This window comes from Choloepus didactylus, chromosome 3, assembly GCF_015220235.1.
Source record: "Choloepus didactylus isolate mChoDid1 chromosome 3, mChoDid1.pri, whole genome shotgun sequence".
Taxonomy (NCBI): domain Eukaryota; kingdom Metazoa; phylum Chordata; class Mammalia; order Pilosa; family Megalonychidae; genus Choloepus; species Choloepus didactylus.
Genome location: NC_051309.1, coordinates 122,813,901 through 122,826,197, shown reverse-complemented (window position 1 = coordinate 122,826,197; position 12,297 = coordinate 122,813,901).

Below are 12,297 nucleotides of genomic sequence, written 5' to 3'. Positions count from 1 at the left end.
AATTGTGAATAATGCTACTATGAACATCAGTGTGCAAATGTCTGTTTGTGTCACTGCTTTCAGATCTTCCAGGTATATACCGAGAAGTGAAATTGCTGGAACTATATCTAGTTTTCTAAGGAATCGCCAGATTGTCTTCCAGAGTGGCTGTACCATTATACAGTCCCACCAGCAATGAATAAGAGTTCCAATTTCTCAACATTCTCTCCAACATATGTAGTTTCCTGTTTGTTTAATGGCAGCCAATCTAATTGGTGTGAGATGATATCTCTTTGTGGTCTTAATTTGCGTCTCCCTAATAGCTAGTGAAGATGAACATTTTTTCATGTGTTTTCTGGCCATTTGTATTTCCTCTTCAGAGAAACATCTTTTCATATCTTTTGCCCATTTTATAATTGGGCTGTCTGTACTATTGTTGTTAAGTTGTAGGATTTCTTTATATATGTAAGATATCAGTCTTTTGACAGATATATGGCTTCCAAATATTTTTTCCCATTGAGTTGGCTGCCCCTTCACCTTTTTGACAAATTCCTTTGAGGTACAGAAGCTTTTAATTTTGAGGAGTTCCCATTTATATATTTTTTTCTTTTGTTGCTTTTGCTTTGGGTGTAAGGTCTAAGAAGTGACCTCCTAATACAAGGTCTTGAAGCTGTTTCCCTACATTATCTTCTAGGAGTTTTACGGTACTGTCTCTGATATTGAGATCTTTAATCCATTTTGAGTTAATTTTTGTGTAGGGTGTGAGGTAGGAGTCCTCTTTCATTCTTTTGGATATGGATATCTAGCTCTCTCAACTCCATCTGTTGAATAGCCTGTTATGTTCCAGTTCAGTGGTTTTGAGGGCCTTACCAAAGATTAGTCTATGGTCGCATAGATCTGGGGGAGTCTATCTCCAAATTCTTAATTCGATTCTGTTGATCAATATGTCTACCTTTGTTCCAGTACCATGCTGTTTTGACCACTGTGACTTTATAATAAGCTTCAAAGTCAAGGAGTATAAGTCCTCCTGCTTTGGTTTTTTTTTTTAATATGCAATGTTTTTGAGATATATCCACATAACATACAATCCTTCAAAGTGTACAATCAGTTGTTCACAGTTGTGTGTTGATCACCAAAATCAATCTGAACATTTTCATTACTCCAAAAAATAAAATAAAAATTAGAATAAAAAAGAACATCCAAAACATTCCCTACCCTCATCCCACATTGTTCATTTACTTTTTTTTTCACACTCATTCATCGTTTTTTTTTTTTTTAAACTTGGGGGGTGTGCCCTATGCAGTAAGGTAGGGAAGACTTCTTTAAGACCCAGAACTCCCAGCTGTTCTCAGAGTCTTAAAGCTGTTGCATGAGTCCAAACCTTCAGCTCAGATTCCCCACAGTCTCTCTCTGTCATGGGCCTACAAGTCCCTGGGATTGGTGTAGGGCCCTTGGGACTTCCATGCGGGACCCCGCCACTAAGTTGTGCACTCCATGGGCCTCTGCGGAGGAAGACTGTGCAACATCACAGTCAAGCAGAATCCCCAAGGAAAGCTCTTAGCAGTGGCCCTACAAAGGGGCGTCTCCTGGCCAGCTGAAAAGATGGCTGTACAGGGCATGGTAACTTCCCACTTCCGGTCCTCCACTTGCTGCAGTGGGCTGTTCCTAGCTCCAGGACAGTTAGCTGTGGGTGTGTGAAAGGCTATCATCCATGCCAGATGCTGAGGCTAGTGCCCAGGAAATGTAAGGCACTCCCCACCATGCTCGACTGCGCAGCTCTCTGCCAGATCTGCAGCTGCTTTCAGGGTTTTTAAACTAACCCGCCTCCAAATGCTGACCCCAGGTTTCTCCCTACCACGGCACAGCTGCTGTTTCCCCAGCAGCCTCACTCACTCATTTCTGAATGCAGACTCTTGGTTTCACCAAGTGCACAGTCACTGTGGATGTAGCAGACCTTGTCCAGCCAGTACAACCCTGGAACTGGTACTGGGGCACTTTCTGTCTTTTATCTAGTGTTTTTCATGGAGAAGTATTTTGCTCTGTCTCTCCTAATCCACCATCTTGGATCCTCCTCCAGAGCTCTTTATTGTAACTGGGAGAATCCAGTATCTTGGTTTGAAACCCAACCTTCTATGACTGGTTCATCCCTTTGCCAGCACCCTGCCCACTCTGCTCAGACTGGTGCACAGCCTCCCCAGCTTTGGTTCTTTAGGTATCAAGGTAAGATTGAGAAAAGGCCAAAAGAAAAAAAAAAATTCCTTCTCTCTGTTACTTTCCATGGATTTGGGTGTCTGGAGCTTATGCTCATTTGATTCAGATGAGTGACTGAAAGCCCAAAACAACAGAGCCTTAGCCAAGTGTTCCAGTTTGCTAATGCTGCCATTTTGCAAAACACCAGAAATGGATTGGTTTTTATAAAGGGGGTTTATTTGGTTACAAGGTTACAGTCTTAAGGCCATAAAGTGTCTAAGATAAGGCATCAACAATAGGGTATCTTCACTGAAGGATGGCCAATGGTGTCTGGAAAACTCCTGTAAGCTGGGAAGGCACATGGCTGGTGTCTGCTTACTCCCAGGTTGCGTTTCAAAATGGTGTTCTCCAAATGTCTGTGTCAGCTTTCAACGGCCATCTTCAAAAATTCTCTCTCAGTTGCTCTCCAAAATGTCACTCATAGCTGCTCTCAGGTCCTTCTGTTTGTGAGCTTTTATATGACTCCAGTTAACTAATCAAGACCACCCTGAATGGGTGGGGCCACACCTCCATGGAAATAATCTAATTAAAGGTATTACCCACATTTGGGTTTGTTGCATCTCCATGGAAACAGCCCATTTCAAAGATTCCAACCTATTCAACACTAATATGTCTGCCCCCACAATACTGCATTAAAGAATATGGTTTTTGGTGGGACATAATATATCCAAACTAACACACCAAGTAAAACTTTGTTTCTGTCACATGTTCAAATCTGGGAGTAAGCAATGGAGAGATGTCATGGCATGTCTGCTCCACCATCTCCAGGCTGTGTTCCTTTTCCTCATGACCCAAGATGAGATCCAGAATCTCATCTGTGTTCCAAACAGTAGGGAGGGAGAAGGACATGCTCCTACCATTAAGGACACGAAGCTGCACACACTACTTCTGTTTACATCTTAGTGGCTAGAATTTGGATGCAATGACCACTACTAGCTGCAAGGAAAGTGAGAAATATGGTCATTATTCTAGGTAGGCATGTGTCCAGCTAAAAGTTGGGGGTCCTGTTACTATAGAAGAAAGAGAGATGGCTAATAAAGGATTACTGGAAGTTTCTCCACAGCAGTGTCACAGTAAAGATGTTTCCATTCATTCTTGTCAGGATTTATCTATTTCCTTGAATATCTTGAAGGACTTAGGAGGTGGCGTTCCTATGAATTCATGAGGTAGTTCCTAGCCCATGGTGGAGCTTGTAGATCTAAGGGCAGGTGTCTATGAAGACACCAGTGTTTTCTGTGGTCACTGGTTACATGTGATTTTAGTGCCAAGTTTACATTTATGCTTCTGATCATGTTGGCTCAAGGTTGTGCCTTATTACCTGTCTTATCACAAAAACAAACTTCTATTACAAATACAACACAATGGGTTGGCTTAAATGACAAGCATTTATTGGCTCACAGTTTCAGAGGCCAGAGGTCCAACATCAAGATATCAGCAAAGCTTGCTTTCTCCCCAAAGTCTACTGTGCTCTGGTGCTGGCTGCCAGCAATCCTTGGGGTTCCTTGGCTTTCCCATCATATATCATCTCCCTTCTTCTGCTCTTCATTTTCCCTGACTTCAGGCCTCCAGCAATCTGGATTAAGACCCACCCTCATTGGATTGGGCCACACCTTATCTAAAAATAACATCTTCAAGAGGTCCTATTTACAATGGGTCCACACCCACAGGAATGCCAATTAAGATTAAGACCATGTCTAAATTTTATGTACATAATTCAACCTCATAATTCACAGTAGCTAATGAGAAAAAAACAAAGGCAACTTAATATCTACATTATTTTCAACACTTGCTGATAGTCAAATAACATTGTACAAAGATTTCTCGATGCTTCTAAAAGAGAAAAGCAGTGGGCATCATCACACAACACTTGGTGTGATACTAAAGTCATCCAAACTTGAAACTTCACAACGACAGTTTGTATCAAATTTGTGTTGTGAGGGTCTATGGGTAGTTAAAGTAAAGCCAATATTATATATCACATCAAATTAATATTAATTTGAATGGAACTGCCTGTATAGTTGTGCTTGTATTTATTTGTAAATGTTGTTGGTTTTCATGGTTGTGGAAGAGATAAAAACATAAGTAATTTCTACCAAGATTAATGTTCGTATATCTTTATTTTTTTAACTTCATTTATAAAAAAATAAAAAAAAATTCAAACAAAACAAAACAAAGGAATAAGAAAAGCAAATATCCTAAAATAACTACATTGCTTCCAATACACTCCTGCCATACTCCCCAAAAGTTAATGAACCATAATCATTCCTGAACATTCCCTTATCATTAAGAGTACCCTCAACATCTTATCTGTTCTTATTAGATTATTGTTCCCCCTTCACTAGTTGCAGTAATCTTTAGATAACATCATAATAAAAATAGCCAAGGTCAACCCTGAGAAGTCCACAGATAATTCTTCCCTTTCAAAAGGGACAATACATTACTCAAGGAAAGAACATAGGCTGTAGGATTTCCAAGTCTGGGTACAGAGTTCAATGGGATTAGATTGCCATGGTCTTCTCAACATGTAACCTTAGACAACAGTTTCCCTATTTGTGAAAAATGGTAGTGAAAATAATGGGATTTTTATGAAGACTAAATGAAATAATATACTAAAAGTCCCTCATTGTAGGTTTTCTTCCTCTCTACAAGAAATAGTTCCTATTTCCTTAGTTTCATCAGGTATCATCAGCCAGAAATAAGTCTTTAAGAAAACTCCCCAGAAAAACCGCCTCCTTTGGCCACTCACTGCAAACTAAAAACATGGGGAAAAAACAAGCGGAGAAAAAACTGCAAAAGAAATAACTCCTTTAGAAAAAATTTTGTCAAAGTCATTGATATTGATCTGACACAGCCTTGGCACAGCCACGAACTATGCACTGAGCAATCAGTATTAGTTAATGAAGAGGAGGAGGAGGAAAAAGTGACAGTCCTCATCTCTATGAATGCATGTTGACCTAAGTTTTGACTTTGCTCTCTACAGATTGATAGAATTCCCTTGATCACTAGGGAAAAATTACTTTGTATTGTGTCATTACATATTTATTTCTTTGTAAATATTGAATTAGAAGGAACTTTTCCAATTGCCAGGAAATTTGTGATTGAGATCACTAATCAATACCACCATCAAATGCTTAGAACCAAGAAATATAATACTGCCTTCTTATGAGACTGTATTGGTAAGGTTTTATTTGTTGTTATTTTAACATTCTGTGTGGCTAATTTTATTTCATCCCTATTTTAAAAGAAAAAGCACCTTGAGCTTTTGGGGTGAGGGTGAAGGACAAGTCTGTTACTGTAATAAGACACTACTCTTCAATTAGCTTATTGCAAACATGTATTGTTCCCAAGCATCAGCACAGAAAATAGTAAGCAATAGCTCCACTTCATGAGACATTGAGATCCAGAGGAAGAATCACAGAAGAAATCAAAACAAACATGTTAGTCTTTGCGAAAAGACAGCAATTTAAACAAAGAAACACTGAATTTAGCCCTAAAACCACTTCCTCAAACCTCTGAGAAATATTGTTGGTCTCAAAACCAATTCAAATAATTTTACGTATAAGGATAGGAGTCGCCAGGCTGATTCAAATAATAAAAATGAGTTTTTCTCCAGTCTTTAGTGGCATCTTAGGGAAGTTATGTTCTATTTAGGTTATTAACAGGTGTTCAGGTTTGAGTTAATATTGAGATAGGGTTTTATTTTTTATTTCTTGCTTATTTTGCTTTTACAGAATTTTTTAGTAGACTTTTACTATGAAAAACTTTAACAAATACCTCTGGATTTTCTGCACAGCATGGCATTGTGAGGTTATTCTTTTTTTTTCTTCTGAGAGGAAAAATGAACTGTCAAATCCTTAAAAATAAAAACTCTGGAGAAAAAGGGAGTTTGTTGAGAAGAATGCCATTATCCTCTTGCAAATCCTTTCCTTTCTCTTATTCTCAGTCCTGCTGTATCACCCAAGACAATAATATAACATAGTTTCAGTGTGGTGATTGGTGCTATAAAAATGCAAAGTTAAATTGAAACCCATAGTAATCCTTTCAGGGTAAATATGGCTTCTGTCAACAGAGAAAGCCAAAAGCCGAAAAGCAAAGGAAAGCAAAACTCAGAACCAAACATTTTCTGAGTCCTGATAATTTTTAAAGTAACAGCTTTAAATGCCGTATTTTAAAGTACAGAATAAAAGAAGAGGAAAGTTTTTAATCACTACTGATGGCAGGTCAAGAAGAAACACATTCAAGTAAGATTAGATCATAGGATTTCCTGTTAGCAACTGTTATTAAACAAGAGAATGTATTACTTTGAAACAATTGTAAAATCTTTCTTTAGAAATCCATTACAAATGTTTGATGTGGATTCATCTATCTGGGAAAATTAGATACCTATAGCCAGAATATAGAAAATAATAGCCATCAGGAGCATTCCTTTCTCCACCCAGCTCTAGGGATTATGATTTAACAAAAATACTGGAAATACCACTGTATGTTTCTACCCTATAAAACAGTGTTTACATTGAGAGTGCAAGACCAAGTTTAAATGTTTATTTTTAAAATCATGGTATCTCATGTCAACCTAAAATGGCCCAACTCCTGATGCTTTATTTTTTTTTAACTTTTTATTTTGAAATAATTTCAAACTTACTGGAAAGTTGCAAACATAATACAAAAATAAAACAGAGAGCTCCTATATAACTCCTACCAGACACCCAGATTTACCAACTTTTAACATTTTGCCACATTTGTTATAGCATTCAGTCGATCGTCTCCTCAACATTTGAGTGTAGGCTGCATACATCTGGGACCTTAATTTTAACCGTGGATGAGTTCTATGACAGAGCTCACCCCATTTCAGACATCTCTGATCTGAAATTTCCTTCCAATCTTTGGTGAAGACTACAAAAGACAAAGATACTCTCCAGAAGATCAGTGTTCTTTTTAATAACAATTTCTGATTATGTGTTCAAAATTTACTTGAAAGATGTAAAAAAAAAACACAGAGAACAAAAGGTAAATCACCACTACACAACTGCAAAGAGACAAGCACTGTGAATTTTTTTCTTTCCAAGATGTATGTGTTTATATTTCCTTCCAGTCATTCAGATATATATGTATATATAGCCTACAAATTGGGGTTATAGTAAACATTATATCATGAGATCTTTTGCTTATTATTAAATATTCGCCAAAAATATTATTTTAAAGTCAGCATGACATTTTTGTTATTGTGGCAACAATATACTTTATTTAGTCAATCTTTATTGTTAATAAATGGGGACAGCTTTTAAGTTTTTCTGATTCACAAGTACTAACATTTTAAGTTCTTAAGTTACCTTTGACCTTTGGGAAAGCACAATTTGTATGATAAAGTTAAGGACAAACAAATTTTAGCAGAAAGAGATGAAAATGGGGAGCAGGACTAGCATTTGAGCACCTGGACCACAGGGATGAGGCCTAGAGCAAATGACCGTATGCGCCTCACCAACCGCTCCCCAGCACGCATTAAATCTAGCCAGAATGAACATCAAATACCAACTTGGAAGAGAACAAAAATGTACCGGGGGAGCGACAAGCAATCTGGAAAATGCATCTGAAATGTGGTTTTGGGTGTGTGAGGAAAAACATTTATATGCACACACATTATATTAATACACAGATATACTGTGTCCCTGATTTGTGCACTCTACAAAGACATCTTGAGGCCCTTTTTTTTGGCAGTTTGGCGTCAAGTCTTTCCCCAGCCTATTTCGCCTTAGTGTCATCTCTAGCTGTCGAACTGCTAAATGCTTACAAAACAAAACAAAAGTCTAGGGGCCTAGGCCCGATTGTCCTCAAACTTGGCTGCCAACAGAACCACTGGGGTAGTGTTTGGTATACTTGTTGATTTCGGCTCTGGACGCCCACCACTGACGCTTTTATTCTCAGGTTAGGAAATGGCCGGTTACCCAGCGTTTTTCACAGTAACCGCAGTGAAGGCCCCAGAGGGAAGGACTGCGAAACGACGCCGAGCCCAGTGCCCGGCATGCGGCCGGAGGGCCCAGCGGCCTTCCCCGCAGACCTGGGGACCCAACCATGGCCCTCTCCCGCGTTGTCCCGCCAGGGGGCGCCAGGACATCGCCGCGCACCCTCGCATGGCCCAGTGCCCTCGCACGCATCCAGTCCTGCTGGACACGCTGCGCGCCCCGAAAACACTAACGCGTAAAAGGAAGAGAGCGCTGACCACAGGGGGCACGGCAGTCTGTGAAGGGCACCCCCTTCAAACCTATATGCGCTCCGGGGTCCCTCGGATATAGCCCTCCGGTAAGATCGTGTTGTTTTGTGTTTTGTTTTAAAAGCGTTCCCCGCCCCCGTCCTGCTTGAAGGCGTAAATGAGAGAGGTGGGAGGGGTGGGAGGGGGAAATGGAGAAAAGAGGCGCTGGGGAACTGAATACCTTCTTTAAATTACTGCTGACACCTCGGTTCCAGGCCTCTAAAATCTCAATCAACAATCCATTAGAACTCAACAGGAGTAAAACTAAATCCTCGTTTAAGTGTATTTATCCGATCTCCTTTCTCTCTTTCAAATGCTAAATCCATTTCAGCATATGCCCCCTTCTTTCTCTTGCCTTTCTCTCAAGACTGGCAGCCCATACCACTCTTGTAAATATGAAAGATGCTAATCATATGACATATCACGTCTCCGTCCGAGCCGGAATAAAGCCTTCAGATTTGGGATCATTGCCTCCAGACAACAGCTTCATCAGCCGGAAAGTTGTTTTTTTTCTCTCCTTTCCTTCAACTCTCAATCCCTTCTTTGTCTGGAGGAAAATGCAGCCGACTCGAGCCACCCAGGCCATATGGTTCACTCTGTATTTTCTTAGTTGAATCCTGAATTGTTTCTGTGACTTGCGAAGTTTTTTTGGAAGCGCGTATAAAGACATAGAAGAGCTACTTGTGCAAGGAGCGCTGCCCCGGCGCGCCGCGGCCGCCCCCTCCCGGCCTGGAGACCAGGCCCTCGTAGCTCTGCAGAGTGTAATATCAGCAATTGAATTCTCACAATATTATGACTGACAACGAATCAGATCATAGTTTGGTTCGCTCCGCGTGCGTCTTCCGCGGCTCGCACCGCACCTGGCACACAGTAGGCCCTCGAGAAATACTCGGGGAATGAAAGAATGAATAAATCAGCTGTAAGGATCGACCCCGATTATTTTGAGTTCTAAAGTATCACTTTGGATCCCTGAAAATAAAACATAGCCTTGCTTTCTTCCAACACTGTTTATTACAATACACTGATTGTCTACCTACCCATTTAACGGGTTCTGACGTAAATAACTTTGTCTACTTGTTTGAATGTGAGCTCTATGGGGGTAGGCGTCGTGAATGTTCTGTGCATCGCAGCGTTGCCAGGGGCTGGTACAGTGCCTGGCGCACACAGTGCTCATTAAATGTACTTTTAATGTAGTAAGAAGAGATGACTGAATGAATGAGCTAAAGTGCTAAACTAATATCTCTTTCCCAAAAGGTACACATTAAGCCACGTTCTCTGCTAAGGATTCCAACTTATTTACCCCAACCTCGCCCTTATGTACATCAGCAACAAAAAACAATATACTTATTTCCAGAAAAGAACTCAGCGTTTTGTTTTGTTTTGTTTTCTTCCTTAGAGAGGAGAGGAGAGGGAAAATCAGCTTTCAAGGTCTTTATCCATTGCTCGTGAATAAGTTTTGTGTTTTCCAGGTTCGGGACTGTCCGAGCGAGGGAGCAGGCTGCCAAATTTTCTTTCTCTCTGTCTAACTCCTTACACAAACCCCAAAGGGCCCTTTCACCAAATCATTAAATTCTACAGAGGTGGTCAAGCTCGCACTGCTTTTCATGAAAAGGAGAAAGAAAAGGGTCCTTGAAGTTTAGAAGATGCCCAAGGAAAACTCCTTGAATGACATCAAAAGAATGAGTTTCCATAGCTGTTGAAGCACGAGGACCATGTATCAGCACAAAGGGGGACCGGGGCACCGGGACTGGCCCACGGCTCTGTCCCAAGACAATTGGGTCACTGAAATAGGGAATTAATTACCATTGGAGAGTGGGCAGCCCATTCACCACTGGCTGAGTTTTATTAAACGCCAATATAAATAACAAAACAACTCTTGTGGCTGCACTATTCCTACACGCCAAAGGAAGGATTATGCTGGGGATTAACATCTTAAAGTCTATGAGACTTTCTGACTCAAGGCTCGGAGCTGGTAATCGTGTTTGTCTCCTGGTTCAGCGATTAGTGCTCTCTTTCTTGCACTTTCCCCTGGATAGCCAATGTCCCTTTTTGCAGGCACAGAGGGTTGGGGGGGGGGGATTCTGTCCCTAGTGGGCCCCTAGCCCCCCAATCACGAGTCAGCCATTCTTTCCCCTTACCTGTGCAAAACAATCAGAAAACTGACGGGGGCTGGCAAAATCTTCTACAGTAATTTCTTTCCTTCGTGGGAAAGAAGAGGGGCACTTGGCTAGGGGGTCCCATCGGGAATGAGGAGAAGCCTGCCGGGCGCTGCCTTAACCAGAGCGGTGAGGAGACTTTAGGGTCGGTAGAGGAGAAAGGGAGCCTTCCCTCACCTGCCGGACAGATTCCGCCGCCATCAAGTAGACCTCGTGCGTCAAGCCTGAATTCCTTCTGGTTTGGAGTGGGGCACCAGGGCAAGCTGTGCAGACTTGGAGCAAGGGTTTCGGGAATGGGATTCGGGGCCTATCTCCTTTTTGTGAATTCCCTCGACGCTAAAACTGTACGGAAGGGGAGGGGTTGAAGCGGTGAAGTGGCAGCGCGCGACCTAGTCGGGACCTCTCCAGGACTAGGTAGATGCCGAGTCCTTCCTGGACATGATCCAAGGGAAGAACGAGGGTGAGATTAAGAACTCTGTCCAGGAGCCGTGGCTGGAGACCAGTACCAAGGCGGGGCTTGAGTGTGCGTTATTTCCCTTGGCTTCCTTGGCTCCCGTGAAGGGCACCAACAAAAAATCCGAATTTGCGCTGGCTCCCAGAGCTCACCACCACCAATAATGAATAGTGGCCTTGCAAGGGTCTTCTGCAAGGAAAGCCAGTGGTTTCCACCCTGGTCTCCCCTAGTCTGGAGACCGCATTTCCACCTCCCAGCGAACTAGAGATGGTGAGGGTGAAAGAGGTTCGGGGTTGGCTGACATTTTCTTGCCATCTTTCTGCCTGTCTGAGAACTCGTCCCGAGCATTGCGATTTAGGCTACAAAGTCCTTTGGCAGGCACGTGTTCCTGTTCTTTTAGTACAGCGTTGTCGCCCCCTCTCCTAGCAGACAGGGTGGTTTACTGTGAATTGGGGGTCTGGCTCTCTGGGAGGCCAAATCTTTGCTTTTTGCTCTCTTGGAAGAGCTCACCCCTTGGCGCAAACCCGCCCCTCCCCGCCCCCGCATATACACCTGCAACAGCAAGTCTGACATGGAGACCGTTTGTCCTCTTTCGCCACTTGTGAGGTCGAAGTGTGGATGGGATGTAGCCTATGGCCCCAAGGCAACACCTACCGTAAACTTTAGGGCTTTTGGGTCGTCTCAAAGTTCAAGCTTCTTAGGAGCAACAAAGACTTTCTAAAGATCTCCACCCCTTCACCCCTCCCCTACTTCACTTTTCTCTCGCTACAAGCACTCGGCCCCCTTTCCAAGGCTTGGGGATGAGTTTAAATCACTGTGCTCCCATTTCTTGATAACTGCCTGCTTTGAGCTTTTGTTCTCTTAAAGTAGGATTGCACACTGAAAGAGGGGCTGAAGATGAACAGTTTGACCCTTTAGGACAGTTCACGCCATGGACAGGAGAGGCCCGCGGTCACCATCCTGGCTGAAGCTATTCACGCGCTCCCCTCCCCCTTCGCATAACATTTCAGCCTCGTTTCATCTGGACAATCTTTTAGACCACACAAGTACCTCTTGAATTTATTTAAGTTAAAAGAGTGCTAGGCGAGCACAGCTAAGGATATTTGGCCTTGGTCACATCTTTGCAAATCTGAATAGAAATCGAAGTTGCTTTCTTTCAGCAAAACCGAGCAAAATGCTGAACAAATAGAGTTCTGCTGGCCAGGCAAATG